Here is a 9,740-nt window from a genome sequence, read left to right on the forward strand (position 1 = left end):
ATTATTATTTCTTAGCCGTATTTTAAAGCCCTGTTTCTATTGCAGGACCTTCATGATCCTGGACCCGGTGCTGCCCTGAACCTGCTTCTGGCTTTTGTGTTGACCGTATTTCACAAACCGGCTGGATATTTGTCACCAATGAGGCGACAGTTGTCGTCACGTGCTGGCAGGTAACAGTGGAAGAAATGACACTGATGTTGACTTCTTTCACGTTTAATCATCACTATTGTTAAATGAATCGAAGGATCGATGGATGTGATGGAGAGAAACAGACAGCAGGAAACGATACAATCACACCTGAGATTGTTCTTTCTTCAAAATAAAAGAATGTATAAGAACCTTCGTCATCACAAACAGTTGCAGTTTGCTTTAGACAACAAAACTATTTATGACTTTTAGGATCATGTTTTGGGTTAAAATAAGTATGTTACGTCTCTTACGATGTTTCAGACGGAGCTGGTTGCTGTCATTTTAGCCACTGCATGAATTTAAAGCTACACAGAGCAGAATAAGTTCTTGCTAGCAGAAACTTAATGTTAAAGGTCTTTGCTGTTGAAGACTCTGAATGGAATGACATATGGGCAGGATGCCACAAGTCAACTATGGAAAGAATTTGATTGGAAGGTAAAAATAAGATTTTTTTAATACTCCCCTTATTATTTCTACGTATGTGAAGAATTCCAGTGCTGCATTATGTTGGCGAAACTGGAAATATTGGAGACACCACACACATCTTTTGGGATTGTCCGGTGTTACGAGGATTCTGGGATGACATCAAAAGGGAGATTGATGCTATGCAGGAGAACTTTAGAACCAAAGCTGTTTTTGTTAGGAATCATGTTTCCGATGCAGAGCAACGCTGCACACTGAGGATCCTCCTACGAGCAGCAAAGAAAATGATAACAGTAAACTGCAGAGACGTAAAGCCTCCAACTATCGGACGATGGACCCAGAGACTGAAAAATGCATATTTGATGGAAAGAATGTCGGCCAGTCTGCAGCTGAAGGTGGACACTTTTGTTCGAAGATGGTCTCGCGTTTCAAGATATCTGGGGGTTGAATGAATGGAGTGAAATGAGAGTGAAATCTCTCTCTTTCTCTCCATTCTTGTCACTTCTTTATAAATTTCTATTGACTACCTGGTTGTTCATTTGTTTGTGTGGCAGCTGGTTCTGCTGCATGCGTTTACCACTTGTCTTTGTGATGTGATGTGTGTGTAATGTGTCAGGAAAGGTCAAGTTCAGTGTTCTGTAAAATGTTGAAAACGCTTAAATAAAAAGTTTAAAAAAAGAAAAGGTCTTTGCTGTTGCTGTATTAATACCACGTCACCTCTGCAAACCCAAATATTATTACAGTATAACAGAATAAGTTGCACTGCTTTGGTTGAAGTATTCAAAGTGCTGTTCCTGTTCTTGCCTGTAGGTGCCGTGTCACTGCAGGTGTGACACGGCTGCTGTTGGGTGGTATTAGTTTTCAGGCGCTTCATGTCAGTCGGTGTCCTTGTTGAACACGATGGAGCTGTTTTATCGGTGTGCGGTTCAGGCAGGTGGAGCGGGACGCCGCAAGGTGAGCGGAAATAAAGTCGCGTACACGAATGACGCTCTGCGGACGATCTGCACGCCATTATTCATGTGAGTGGTCGCACATGGAGGCGAAGGAGCTGCTGTCAGTCAGACCCGATGCTGCTGCAGCTGCCTCGCCTCATATACCACCAAATCAAGAACTCATAAAGCCTCCATGATGTAGCTTTAGCATTAACATGGCTGTTAACCGGCACGGATGCTGACCCCCAAACATCCACCCGCAGGGTCCTAAATGGAAATCCAGTACTGTGATATGATGGGAAGCCTCGTATGAGTGGTCGCCTTATCGCCTCCATCTCCTGCCGCGGTGGAGGAAGCAGAGGAAACATGCTGAATTCATTCCCAGCCACTCTCAGCATTGGGTGGGGGGGGGCATCACCTGCCATGCCAGACTGTCGGTAGCCGTGGCAACCTGGACCGGTCCTCTCTGCCTCCCAGCAGCAGCGGGATGCAGCGCAGCAGAGGCCGAGCTGTCATGTCTCATCACACACTGAACACACTCACGCAGAGCTCACAGGCCGTCCGGCTGTTTGTCCTCTCCGGTCTGATCAGAGACGTCCAGCTGCGGTCGCCAGGTGTCTCACACACGGAGGACAGGACGGAGCGACGGCTACAACTGCAGGTGTCATTCAGGGACATTATACACAGATATCAACATGTTTTTCTGTATGCTGACGATTCAGCTCTGTTAGTGAGTTAAAAATGTGTTTTTCAGAAAGAAACAAACTTTCACACAGCGAAAATATTTCACTACAAGTAAAAGTCCTGCATCCTAAACCTTTTTAGGTAAACGTCAGTATTATCAGCTAAAAGTGTTTAAAGCAGAAGTCGTCATGTAAAATGTTTCCTGTCAGTGTTTCTATCATCTCTGATGTTTGTGGATTAATATTCCTGCTGTAGATGTTTCAGGTTGAGCTCATTGAACTACTTTATATCCTGTTGGCTGGTTTAATCTACAGCGATGCATCATATTCTATAAGATCATCATGTGTTTGTCCTGTGAGAACCTCGTATCTCAGAAAAACAGCCTGTTTTCAGCTTTGTGACGATGCATTTTCAGCTGATCCAAGAGGCTTTTTAAACAGTTTATTTAGCTGAAGAAGACATGAAGGAAAACTTCATCCTTCAGTTTATCACAAACATTCAACAGCAGCACATCTGGAGATACGAGCTTTTCACTGGACAGGAAGGAATCTCAAGCGTAAACTGTAACTAAAGCTGTTTTTTTTATTTGCTTCTCATAATAAATTTGCTCGAACCAGATTTCAGCTGAAATGGAGTTTAGATAAAAATTCACAAATTCTTCTGAATGCTGACCGTAAAATATCTCGACATGATTCATAAACTCTTCTCTCTCCTCTTCATCGTTATCGGTCAAACTGGAAAGCGTTGCTGGTGTTGAATTTTCCGTCTTGTGTGTCTGGCAGCTCGTTTTAATTGCTTCTCTTGAATGGCTTGATTGGGGTCATCTCACTGTGGGTAATTGCAATAATTGTATTCTCTGCTGCTCATTATGCAAAGCAGAGAGGCTGCACCGTCGCAGCGAGGAAGAAAGAAACCGCTGCGGTCAGTATGCAGCCATTCATCACCTGGCTGGATACCTGAAGATACAGGAAGTGATGAGGAGGCTTTGTGGAACTGCTCAGACGGAAGGTCGGTTAATCAAACACGTGGTTATAAAAATGAAAAATGACCCCACAGCGTCCGAAGCTCATAACCACAACACTTCATTAAAGTCTGAGTCCGACAAGGTTCCTCCTCACGTCCTCAGCAGAGGTCGTCGGACCAATAACCTGAGAGCACTGGTAAATCAGCCGGATAATAAAAAACAGCCGGTCACAGTAACAATGAACTGGACGCAGTCAGTCACTGATATGTGACATGTTAAAACTGTTTCCTGCTTACAGCAAAATCACCTGGAGTCCAAAATCCTGCTGACGTCAGAGAGTTAGACAGAAAAATAAAAAATGCAGGAAGGTTTTATGTGACGTGTTTGGACAGATCTGGGATCTGTCTGGTCTTCAGCTTTGGTTCACACTGAAATGTGCTCCAGACGTTCATGTTCCTCTCAGGATGAACTGTCATCTTACATGCAGCGCCACCATCAGGTCAACATTTCAAATCTTTGGCCTTTGTATTTTGACCTTGTGCCTGCAAAATGAAGGACTTTCCCATAAGCATCAACGTTAAGTGAAACCAGATTTGTCATGTCAAATAAAATACTGCTCAAAGAATCATGATATAACATAATATAATGTGATCGTACTCCTCATGTACTGACCTCCTGTTTATCTTTTCTAATTGATTCTCTGTGCAGCAAACACAGTAACACAGTAACACTGCGGGGGGAATATGACCCCTCCAAATAAATAACACGAGGTCACCTTCAGCTGCCTTCACCTGAATACTAAACAGACGAGCCTGCTGGAGCTCAGCCGCTGAGGAAGCGTTCACGTGAGTCAGACTGAGGCGTTAAAACCGGACTCTGATCATCCGAAGTGTGTGAGCATTAACACAGATTTCAGATCAATAATATCACGCTCACTTTCCTTTGAATGTTGTGTTTGATGCGTGAATCCCAGAGCTGAGCTGAACAGACCCACAAGGTTCAGAGTCGTGGGGGGGGGGGGGTTTAATGGGATTCAATTTGTTCGTTAATTAAAAAGCAAAGAAATAGGAGATCATTAACCATCAAGCCAATTATCACTCCAAAGCATTAGCATTAGCATTAGCATTTACAGTCAAATGTTTCTGCTCATTCAGAAAACTAATTCAATAAGCTCGACAGTGTGTGTGTGTGTGTGTGTGTGTGTTTATTTAACCAGCTGAGACTCAACACATGTCAGCAAACAGCTTTTTGTTTGTTGAGCTAACGAGGACGTAGCTTACAAACGAGCTAACAAGCTAGCGTTCCAGTAACTTCTGCTGAGTTCAGATTGCACAACACGTCTGCTCGGATGGTCGATGATCAGGTGATTACAGAGTCATGAATTCTCGCCGTGACTCGACAGACTGAACCTTGTCCCTGACCAATCACAGCTTGCCGTCTTTCACAGTCTGTGTAATGTCATCAGGAAGGAGGGGCTAGGAAAAGACGACAGTGTAGAAGAATGCATCAAACATGGCAGCTGAAGCGGTGCGAATAAAACTCTTTGTCATCGGACCAATTGAAGAGCAGCGCCACACAGAATCCCCGCCCCTCGACCGGCTGTCCGTTTACCTTAAAGACCAACCCAGAAAAACAACCACAAACCAAAAGGCAGCACAGTCACACTGATGAAAGACACATTTATTGTGTTTCACATGATGGATTTCTAATAATTGTGAGTCAGTTCGTGTCAGATCTTCAGATCCGTCTTTTGTGCTTTTATTAAAATGAAGTTTTGACTGTCGGGATCTGCTGACAGGCGACAGGACAGACTCAGAAACACTCACTGTGATGGACTTTGCTGAACCTCTAAAGCTGCGCTCTCACGGGACGACTTACTCTGATGTTAATTAGTGAACAGATAATGAAATTAGCTGAAATATGCGGCCGGGACGTCGCAGAGTGAGGATGAGCAAGGTCAAAAGATTTCAGAGTTTCTGCTTGAGCAAACTTAATGTCACCTCTCTGCTTATTAACATTAACTTTAGTTTTTTAATTTAAATACCAACACGTCGACATTTAGATAGAAACAAAACACAAAATCAAACTGCAATGAAACTGAAAATCAAGACTTTTCACCAAACACCTGCAGAACCGTCAGCTTCAGGGCTGAGCCATTATTAGCAACTTAGCATGCTAACATGGGTGATGAACGTCAGTATGCTAGCATGTTAGCATGTTAGCATGATGCTGCTAAATGAAAAGTGAGAGCTCAGTGAAATTAGAACAGCTGATCCTGAAGGCAACACGAACACCTGAGCTACAACTGAAATGCAGTTCATGCAGTATTTGTGTAGTAATATACAGAATAAATATGAATACTGTGTTTAGAGGTGGAGCATAAGAGCTTCATGGTTCAGACCGAAATGGCTGATTGGCTGTTGGCTCTCCCTCCACCTGCTCCTTCAGCGTCACATGTCTCTCTGGCGAAGCAGTAACTTTCTGTGGGTCAGAGGTCAGAGGTCAAAGGTCGGGCTTTCCCTCGGCTGAAAAAACAAACAGAGGAGACGATGCCGCAGATTTCATTCAACCGATTTTGCTTTTTCGTCAACATTTGTGAGGATGAAGCATCGTGTTCGAGTGAAGCTTCGTCGACGTTCTCAGTGAACAGTCCGGGGTTTTCTGTTAACTTCAGCATCAGCTGAGCTGAAACATCACTCTGGATATTTCTCCATTAAGCAAAGAGTGAAGTGAAGACGGGCTGAAAGCGTTTGCGTCAGCAGCATTAAACCGCTCATAAAACGATTCCACACACTGGAAACGAGGCTCTCTGCTGCGTTTCAAGTCAAGAGATTCTATTACAGCTTCCTCGGTTCAGTCCGCTGATGGACCATCGACCTCTGACTTCAATTTCTGACCCTCGTGTCGCTGTTTGAGGAGAATCGCACCTCTGAGATCTGCTGTTCGCGTCCACGGCGGCTGCATCAATCACAGGAGGTCGCTGCTGGCAGGCTGTTATAGCTTCTATTACCCATCTCACTCTGGGTTCATCACCAGCTCATATCATCTGTCTGAAATGAGCACCGGCCGCCGCGGTAAACGCATCCCATGTGACGAAACAAATGCACACCTTAGCAGTCATGTTGAGGTTACGGCGATTGAGAGGAGGCGAGGCCGAGGGCGGCCGCTGAAAGTCAAAGCACTCCGGCTCAGAGGTGATGATGAACACGTGAAACACAGACATGAAAACACTCCACAGGGACTCTGGACCGAACAGGCAAAGAGCCAGAGGAAGATGATGAAGAGGAACCACTGAAGAGCTGAGGTCACATGTTCCCGACACGGGCGGCTTTATTCAGTTCAGACAGCTGATCTCTCCTGTTGTTAACTCAGGTTTTAGTCTGTTTTCACATTTAAATCTAACGCAGACCTTCTCTGTGGTGAAAGTCTTTTGCCTCACAGCTTCTTAATTATTCTTTCCTCTGAGTTCGGTTGACATCGTTAAGTTCCTGACCAACATCAGACTCAGAGCAGGGTGACGTGGTACAAAGAGCGAGACCTCGAGCATCCGTATGAGACGCTGAAGGACGTCACATTTGCTAATTAGCACAAACACAAAGTGCAGTTGAGGAACATTTTGCAGGTATTTGGTCATAAATCAAACTTTAGGAAATAGTAGAATATACGTATAATATGGAAGTTTGGTTGATTATAGCATGAGAAGAAATGTCAGGATGAAATGTAATAACTGACTATTGATCTGATCCATCCTGCCATGCAGTCAGGTTGTCAGCAAGATTTAGTCAGAAGCAATGAAGAACACAAAGATGGAATAAAACCTCGTTCTTATATCGCCAAATATTTGTCAGTTATATATTTGATATAAAATATTTTTCAAACACGAACGCCATAAAACTCAAACTGGTTCCCCAACACGAGGTGTGAAAAACAGAATCAATACAGACCAACAAGTTTTACTTCGTTATCAGTTGTATCATAATTACATTAATTACAGAACATCAACCATTAATTTTTTAATATTAACAGTTGTTTTACACAAACAGCCGACAGGTTTAGATCAAGTCTGGTCAAATTCTGAAATTAAAACCACTTCCTGCCACTGTTGCTCCTCATACAGTACATACATATACTACATGTACATGTACACACAAATACTGTAAGTGTGATGGAGTTTTCTCCTGCAGACCCACAACAACATCAGCAACAACAACAACAACAGCAACAACAACAACAAAAACAACAACAAAAACAAAAACAACAACAAAACAACAATAACAACAACAACAACAACATCAACAACAACAAAAACAACAACAAAAACAACAGCAGCAACAACAACATCAACAACAACAAAACAAAAACAACAACAACAACAACAACAAAACAACAACAGCAACAAAACAACAACAACAAAACAACAATAACAACAACAACATCAACAACAACAAAAACAACAACAACAATAACAACAACAGCAACAACAACAATAACAACAAAGCAACAACAATAACAACAACAACAACATCAACAACAACAATAACAACAACAACAACATCAACAACAACAACAACAACAACAACAATAACAACATCAACAACAACAACAACATCAACAACAACAACATCAACAACAACAACAACAACAACAACAACATCAACAACAACAATAACAACAATAACAACAACAACAGCAACAGCAACAGCAGCAGCTCCATCTCAGTTTCTCAGTAAACTGCTGTGACAGCAGCGAGGCTCAGTGATCGATGATGGCTTCCAGAACTATTTTCTGGAAGTTTTATGATTTGTCTTCGTCCTCAGCCTCCTCCTGCACCCCCGATGTGTGCGAGCACACACACACACACACACACACACACACACACACACAAACACACACACCGACAGTGCTGTGAAGGTATAATTCACATGTTTAGGAATCCTGCTGTTTGCCTCTCTTCTCCATCAAACCAATGGCTTCTTTTGTTCATGTGTGTGTTTTTGAATTTGTCGGAAATGTTTCTTTGTGAATACAAAGCAGCAGGTCTCAGAGAGCCTCAATGATCACCATCGACACAAAAAAACACATTCGGCTTCAAGAGCTCAGGTGTCTTTAACGCTAACGTGTCTTCATTATCTTCATCATCGTTTGTGTTGTGGTCAGTTGTTGCCTCCCCCTTCTGTCCACAGCCCGCCCACCCGAGGACTCTGCACTAATGAGCTGTATCTGTGAGAAAGTGTCAGATGTATCAGAATCACTATGAACATCAAGAGAAGATAAAATATTCGATGATCTGCTTATTTTTATGTTTATTTGCTTGCTGGGAAACTGAGTGTTGTAAACCAAAGAGAGTGATGAAGCTGAGGTCACAGCAGTGACCCTACCCCTAACCCGGGCCTCACTTTTTAAAGGCACCTTAAACTCTTTTAGCCCATTTTTCAAAATGCAGGATACTTCTCTCACTCCCAAAGCTTCAAATGAGCCATTAAAGAGCAGAAAAGTCCACATCTGGAGGATGGTGGGGTTGTTGGATGGAGCAAACACAGGACTTTCATCCAGGAGACTGAGGTTTGTGTCCTGTGTCAACACCAAAAGTGAAGGTTGAACATCCACGGCATGATGCCAACCCACCTGTCCACAAACAAGACCCTGAGATACTTAAACTCCTTCACGTGGTGCAACTCACTCCCAAACCATGAGGGGACAATCCACAGTTTCCTGTCAGAGAACCATGAAAACCTAAAATAAAATAAAAATAAAAAAACAGCCCCAAATATTCATAGCATCGGCCCAATCTGACTCAGAGTTTGAACTGTGGTTCAGCCCTACTCAACAACCCAGAATACCCCAGCAACCACCAAGCAACCCCCTAGCAACCAGCCAGAACACACCTCTCCCTCAAGCCAACCCAGCAACAACTCGAGTAGCAACAGGAAACCAAGCAGGAGAACTAAGAAGACACAACAAACTGATGACTGGAAGCTGTCTTCATCCAGCCTCTCCAGAGTGTGTTAATGTGTGTTAGCTTGGTTGCTTTGTTTTCTTGTATTCTTATGTGAAAGCGTGGAAGACGGAGTGACTGAGCTCATACTGTGGGCAGATGTGCTGTATGTAAGGAAGCAGCTGTACTTTAAAGATAAGACAAACTGTTTCTGTGGAGCCTCAAACCAGATCAATAAAGTGCTGAATGGCTCAAGCAGGTTAGCTCATTGTTCGCTCCTGATGCCAGGCTGAAGAGACAATCACAGCAGGAATCCATTATGACACCAGTCCTCCTGTTTATATTTATCAAAGCTAGCATTATTTCATTTTGGACCTTTGGATGTTGTCAGATGATCCCCCTCACGTTCCAACAATTTCAGCATCAGCATCTTTTATAGCAAATTGATGTCATTGTTAATGCTAATCAATTTCACGAATGTGCACCTGCGTATGAACAGGTGGTGTTCATCAGGCTGAAGGTTCAATGACACTAAATCACATTTAATCCAAAGAAAACCTTTTGTGATCAGTTGAGTTCAATAATACAAACTCTAAATATGATCTCATTAAAA

Source organism: Chelmon rostratus, chromosome 22 (assembly GCF_017976325.1).
Source record: "Chelmon rostratus isolate fCheRos1 chromosome 22, fCheRos1.pri, whole genome shotgun sequence".
NCBI classification, from domain to species: domain Eukaryota; kingdom Metazoa; phylum Chordata; class Actinopteri; order Chaetodontiformes; family Chaetodontidae; genus Chelmon; species Chelmon rostratus.